Here is a 7,578-nt window from a genome sequence, read left to right on the forward strand (position 1 = left end):
GGAGTCGGATCGAACGTGCCCTCTAGTGCCTATTGCGCAGTTGCGCAACAATGTTCCGGAACGGAGTCGGATCGAACGTGCCCTCTAGTGCGTATTGCGCAGTTGCGCAACAGTGTTCCGGAACGGAGTCGGATCGAACGTGCCCTCTAGTGCGTATTGCGTAGTTGCGCAACAGTGTTCCGGAACGGAGTCGGATCGAACGTGCCCTCTAGTGCGTATTGCGCAGTTGCGCAACAGTGTTCCGGAAAGGAGTCGGATCGAACGTGCCCTCTAGTGCCTATTGCGCAGTTGCGCAACAGTGTTCCGGAACGGAGTCGGATCGAAAGTGCCCTCTAGTGCGTATTGCGCAGTTGCGCAACAGTGTTCCGGAACGGAGTCGGATCGAACGTGCCCTCTAGTGCGTATTGCGCAGTTGCGCAACAGTGTTCCGGAACGGAGTCGGATCGAACGTGCCCTCTAGTGCATATTGCGCAGTTGCGCAACAGTGTTCCGGAACGGAGTCGGATCGAACGTGCCCTCTAGTGCGTATTGCGCAGTTGCGCAACAGTGTTCCGGAACGGAGTCGGATCGAACGTGCCCTCTAGTGCCTATTGCGCAGTTGCGCAACAGTGTTCCGCAACCGAGTCGGATTAAATGTTGCAAATAATCATTTTCGTCTGCTTTTTACAGTGGATGTGTGCGATTTCGACGCCGAATGTGAGGCTTGGGGAACATGTTGACAAAAGGGTAGGCTGGAGTGCTTCCGAGAACGAATGTATGACTGCTCCGTTGAAACCCCAGCTGGGGATGGGGTTAGCATTCAAACACCAAACATTTGTGATGCTCAGCGCTGGAAGGTGTCCCAAGAAAACTTGAGGACAAGTGAAAACGTGCTCCCTCCTCTGCTTTTTTCTCCCCCCAGACTGTTGGTGGTTATAGTGCGTATTGCGCAGTTGCGCAAATGTGTTCCGGAACCGAGTCGGATCAAATGTTGCAAGAAATCCCTTTCGCCTGCTTTTTACAGTGGATGTGTGCGATTTCGACGCCGAATGTGAGGCTTGGGGAACGTGTTGACAAAACGGTAGGTTGGAGCGCTTCAGAGAACGAATGTATGACTGCTCTGTTGAAACCCCAGCTGGGGATGGGGTTAGCATTCTCACACCAGACATTTAACATCACTTTATTAGCCCTATACAATTTCTTGCATTAGGAATTCGTCCTTTCGCATACCCCAGCTTGCTCTCCATGAGACACTGACACACAGACAACGAGAGAAGCATCTCCTTTGTGATGCTCAGCGTTGGATTGTGTCCCAAGCAAACTTGAGGACAAGTGAAAACGTGCTCCCTCCTCTGTCTTTTTTCTCCCCCCAGACTGTTGGTGGCTTATAGTGTGTATTGCGCAGTTGCGAAATTGTATTCCGGAACCGAGTTGGATCAAATCTTGCAAGAAATGCTTTTCGTCTGCTTTGTACAGTGGATGTGTACGATTTCGACGCCAAATGTGAGGCTTGGGGAACATGTTGACAAAAGGGTAGGCTGGAGTGCTTCCGAGAACGAATGTATGACTGCTCCGTTGAAACCCTAGCTGGGGATGTTGTTAGCATTCAAACACCAGACATTTCTGATGCTCAGCACTGGAAGGTGTCCCAAGCAAACTTGAGGACAAGTGAAAACGTGTTCCCTCCTCCGCTTTTTTCTCCCCCTACACTGTTGGTGGTTATAGTGCATATTGCGCAGTTGCGCAATTGTGTGCTGGAAATGAGTCGGATCGAACGTGCCCTCTAGTGCGTATTGCGCAGTTGCGCAACAGTGTTCCGGAACGGAGTCGGATCGAACGTGCCCTCTAGTGCGTATTGCGCAGTTGCGCAACAGTGTTCCGGAACGGAGTCGGATCGAACGTGCCCTCTAGTGCGTATTGCGCAGTTGCGCAACAGTGTTCCGGAACGGAGTCGGATCGAACGTGCCCTCTAGTGCCTATTGCCCAGTTGCGCAACAGTGTTCCGGAACGGAGTCGGATCGAACGTGCCCTCTAGTGCCTATTGCGCAGTTGCGCAACAGTGTTCCGGAACGGAGTCGGATCGAACGTGCCCTCTAGTGCCTATTGCGCAGTTGCGCAACAGTGTTCCGGAACGGAGTCGGATCGAACGTGCCCTCTAGTGCCTATTGCGCAGTTGCGCAACAGTGTTCCGGAACGGAGTCGGATCGAACGTGCCCTCTAGTGCGTATTGCGCAGTTGCGCAACAGTGTTCCGGAACGGAGTCGGATCGAAAGTGCCCTCTAGTGCGTATTGCGCAGTTGCGCAACAGTGTTCCGGAACGGAGTCGGATCGAACGTGCCCTCTAGTGCGTATTGCGCAGTTGCGCAACAGTGTTCCGGAACGGAGTCGGATCGAACGTGCCCTCTAGTGCGTATTGCGCAGTTGCGCAACAGTGTTCCGGAACGGAGTCGGATCGAACGTGCCCTCTAGTGCGTATTGCGCAGTTGCGCAACAGTGTTCCGGAACGGAGTCGGATCGAACGTGCCCTCTTGTGCCTATTGCGCAGTTGCGCAACAGTGTTCCGCAACCGAGTCGGATTAAATGTTGCAAATAATCATTTTCGTCTGCTTTTTACAGTGGATGTGTGCGATTTCGACGCCGAATGTGAGGCTTGGGGAACATGTTGACAAAAGGGTAGGCTGGAGTGCTTCCGAGAACGAATGTATGACTGCTCCGTTGAAACCCCAGCTGGGGATGGGGTTAGCATTCAAACACCAAACATTTGTGATGCTCAGCGCTGGAAGGTGTCCCAAGAAAACTTGAGGACAAGTGAAAACGTGCTCCCTCCTCTGCTTTTTTCTCCCCCCAGACTGTTGGTGGTTATAGTGCGTATTGCGCAGTTGCGCAAATGTGTTCCGGAACCGAGTCGGATCAAATGTTGCAAGAAATCCCTTTCGCCTGCTTTTTACAGTGGATGTGTGCGATTTCGACGCCGAATGTGAGGCTTGGGGAACATGTTGACAAAACGGTAGGTTGGAGCGCTTCAGAGAACGAATGTATGACTGCTCTGTTGAAACCCCAGCTGGGGATGGGGTTAGCATTCTCACACCAGACATTTAACATCACTTTATTAGCCCTATACAATTTCTTGCATTAGGAATTCGTCCTTTCGCATACCCCAGCTTGCTCTCCATGAGACACTGACACACAGACAATGAGAGAAGCATCTCCTTTGTGATGCTCAGCGTTGGATTGTGTCCCAAGCAAACTTGAGGACAAGTGAAAACGTGCTCCCTCCTCTGTCTTTTTTCTCCCCCCAGACTGTTGGTGGCTTATAGTGTGTATTGCGCAGTTGCGAAATTGTATTCCGGAACCGAGTTGGATCAAATCTTGCAAGAAATGCTTTTCGTCTGCTTTGTACAGTGGATGTGTACGATTTCGACGCCAAATGTGAGGCTTGGGGAACATGTTGACAAAAGGGTAGGCTGGAGTGCTTCCGAGAACGAATGTATGACTGCTCCGTTGAAACCCTAGCTGGGGATGTTGTTAGCATTCAAACACCAGACATTTCTGATGCTCAGCACTGGAAGGTGTCCCAAGCAAACTTGAGGACAAGTGAAAACGTGTTCCCTCCTCCGCTTTTTTCTCCCCCTACACTGTTGGTGGTTATAGTGCATATTGCGCAGTTGCGCAATTGTGTGCTGGAAATGAGTCGGATCGAAAGTGCCCTCTAGTGCGTATTGCGCAGTTGCGCAACAGTGTTCCGGAACGGAGTCGGATCGAACGTGCCCTCTAGTGCGTATTGCGCAGTTGCGCAACAATGTTCCGGAACGGAGTCGGATCGAACGTGCCCTCTAGTGCGTATTGCGTAGTTGCGCAACAGTGTTCCGGAACGGAGTCGGATCGAACGTGCCCTCTAGTGCGTATTGCGCAGTTGCGCAACAGTGTTCCGGAACGGAGTCGGATCGAACGTGCCCTCTAGTGCGTATTGCGCAGTTGCGCAACAGTGTTCCGGAAAGGAGTCGGATCGAACGTGCCCTCTAGTGCCTATTGCGCAGTTGCGCAACAGTGTTCCGGAACGGAGTCGGATCGAAAGTGCCCTCTAGTGCGTATTGCGCAGTTGCGCAACAGTGTTCCGGAACGGAGTCGGATCGAACGTGCCCTCTAGTGCGTATTGCGCAGTTGCGCAACAGTGTTCCGGAAAGGAGTCGGATCGAACGTGCCCTCTAGTGCGTATTGCGCAGTTGCGCAACAGTGTTCCGGAACGGAGTCGGATCGAAAGTGCCCTCTAGTGCGTATTGCGCAGTTGCGCAACAGTGTTCCGCAACCGAGTCGGATTAAATGTTGCAAATAATCATTTTCGTCTGCTTTTTACAGTGGATGTGTGCGATTTCGACGCCGAATGTGAGGCTTGGGGAACATGTTGACAAAAGGGTAGGCTGGAGTGCTTCCGAGAACGAATGTATGACTGCTCCGTTGAAACCCCAGCTGGGGATGGGGTTAGCATTCAAACACCAAACATTTGTGATGCTCAGCGCTGGAAGGTGTCCCAAGAAAACTTGAGGACAAGTGAAAACGTGCTCCCTCCTCTGCTTTTTTCTCCCCCCAGACTGTTGGTGGTTATAGTGCGTATTGCGCAGTTGCGCAAATGTGTTCCGGAACCGAGTCGGATCAAATGTTGCAAGAAATCCCTTTCGCCTGCTTTTTACAGTGGATGTGTGCGATTTCGACGCCGAATGTGAGGCTTGGGGAACATGTTGACAAAACGGTAGGTTGGAGCGCTTCAGAGAACGAATGTATGACTGCTCTGTTGAAACCCCAGCTGGGGATGGGGTTAGCATTCTCACACCAGACATTTAACATCACTTTATTAGCCCTATACAATTTCTTGCATTAGGAATTCGTCCTTTCGCATACCCCAGCTTGCTCTCCATGAGACACTGACACACAGACAATGAGAGAAGCATCTCCTTTGTGATGCTCAGCGTTGGATTGTGTCCCAAGCAAACTTGAGGACAAGTGAAAACGTGCTCCCTCCTCTGTCTTTTTTCTCCCCCCAGACTGTTGGTGGCTTATAGTGTGTATTGCGCAGTTGCGAAATTGTATTCCGGAACCGAGTTGGATCAAATCTTGCAAGAAATGCTTTTCGTCTGCTTTTTACAGTGGATGTGTACGATTTCGACGCCAAATGTGAGGCTTGGGGAACATGTTGACAAAAGGGTAGGCTGGAGTGCTTCCGAGAACGAATGTATGACTGCTCCGTTGAAACCCTAGCTGGGGATGTTGTTAGCATTCAAACACCAGACATTTCTGATACTCAGCACTGGAAGGTGTCCCAAGCAAACTTGAGGACAAGTGAAAACGTGTTCCCTCCTCCGCTTTTTTCTCCCCCTACACTGTTGGTGGTTATAGTGCATATTGCGCAGTTGCGCAATTGTGTGCTGGAAATGAGTCGGATCGAACGTGCCCTCTAGTGCGTATTGCGCAGTTGCGCAACAGTGTGCCGGAACGGAGTCGGATCGAAAGTACCCTCTAGTGCCTCTTGCGCAGTTGCGCAACAGTGTGCCGGAACGGAGTCGGATCGAACGTGCCCTCTAGTGCGTATTGCGCATTTGCGCAACAGTGTTCCGGAACGGAGTCGGATCGAACGTGCCCTCTAGTGCGTATTGCGCAGTTGCGCAACAATGTTCCGGAACGGAGTCGGATCGAACGTGCCCTCTAGTGCGTATTGCGCAGTTGCGCAACAGTGTTCCGGAACGAAGTCGGATCGAACGTGCCCTCTAGTGCCTATTGCGCAGTTGCGCAACAGTGTTCCGGAACGGAGTCGGATCGAACGTGCCCTCTAGTGCCTATTGCGCAGTTGCGCAACAGTGTTCCGGAACGGAGACGGATCGAACGTGCCCTCTAGTGCCTATTGCGCAGTTGCGCAACAGTGTTCCGGAACGGAGTCGGATCGAACGTGCCCTCTAGTGCCTATTGCGCAGTTGCGCAACAGTGTTCCGGAACGGAGTCGAAACAAACGTGCCCTCTAGTGCGTATTGCGCAGTTGCGCAACAGTGTTCCGGAAAGGAGTCGGATCGAACGTGCCCTCTAGTGCGTATTGCGCAGTTGCGCAACAGTGTTCCGGAACGGAGTCGGATCGAAAGTGCCCTCTAGTGCGTATTGCGCAGTTGCGCAACAGTGTTCCGGAACGGAGTCGGATCGAACGTGCCCTCTAGTGCCTATTGCGCAGTTGCGCAACAGTGTTCCGGAACGGAGTCGGATCGAACGTGCCCTCTAGTGCGTATTGCGCAGTTGCGCAACAGTGTTCCGGAACGGAGTCGGATCGAACGTGCCCTCTAGTGCGTATTGCGCAGTTGCGCAACAGTGTTCCGGAACGGAGTCGGATCGAACGTGCCCTCTAGTGCCTATTGCGCAGTTGCGCAACAGTGTTCCGGAACGGAGTCGGATCGAACGTGCCCTCTAGTGCGTATTGCGCAGTTGCGCAACAGTGTTCCGGAACGGAGTCGGATCGAACGTGCCCTCTAGTGCGTATTGCGCAGTTGCGCAACAGTGTTCCGCAACCGAGTCGGATTAAATGTTGCAAATAATCATTTTCGTCTGCTTTTTACAGTGGATGTGTGCGATTTCGACGCCGAATGTGAGGCTTGGGGAACATGTTGACAAAAGGGTAGGCTGGAGTGCTTCCGAGAACGAATGTATGACTGCTCCGTTGAAACCCCAGCTGGGGATGGGGTTAGCATTCAAACACCAAACATTTGTGATGCTCAGCGCTGGAAGGTGTCCCAAGAAAACTTGAGGACAAGTGAAAACGTGCTCCCTCCTCTGCTTTTTTCTCCCCCCAGACTGTTGGTGGTTATAGTGCGTATTGCGCAGTTGCGCAAATGTGTTCCGGAACCGAGTCGGATCAAATGTTGCAAGAAATCCCTTTCGCCTGCTTTTTACAGTGGATGTGTGCGATTTCGACGCCGAATGTGAGGCTTGGGGAACATGTTGACAAAACGGTAGGTTGGAGCGCTTCAGAGAACGAATGTATGACTGCTCTGTTGAAACCCCAGCTGGGGATGGGGTTAGCATTCTCACACCAGACATTTAACATCACTTTATTAGCCCTATACAATTTCTTGCATTAGGAATTCGTCCTTTCGCATACCCCAGCTTGCTCTCCATGAGACACTGACACACAGACAATGAGAGAAGCATCTCCTTTGTGATGCTCAGCGTTGGATTGTGTCCCAAGCAAACTTGAGGACAAGTGAAAACGTGCTCCCTCCTCTGTCTTTTTTCTCCCCCCAGACTGTTGGTGGCTTATAGTGTGTATTGCGCAGTTGCGAAATTGTATTCCGGAACCGAGTTGGATCAAATCTTGCAAGAAATGCTTTTCGTCTGCTTTTTACAGTGGATGTGTACGATTTCGACGCCAAATGTGAGGCTTGGGGAACATGTTGACAAAAGGGTAGGCTGGAGTGCTTCCGAGAACGAATGTATGACTGCTCCGTTGAAACCCTAGCTGGGGATGTTGTTAGCATTCAAACACCAGACATTTCTGATACTCAGCACTGGAAGGTGTCCCAAGCAAACTTGAGGACAAGTGAAAACGTGTTCCCTCCTCCGCTTTTT

The sequence above is a fragment of the Atractosteus spatula genome, chromosome 6 (assembly GCF_055471065.1).
Source record: "Atractosteus spatula isolate fAtrSpa1 chromosome 6, fAtrSpa1.hap1, whole genome shotgun sequence".
Taxonomy (NCBI): domain Eukaryota; kingdom Metazoa; phylum Chordata; class Actinopteri; order Semionotiformes; family Lepisosteidae; genus Atractosteus; species Atractosteus spatula.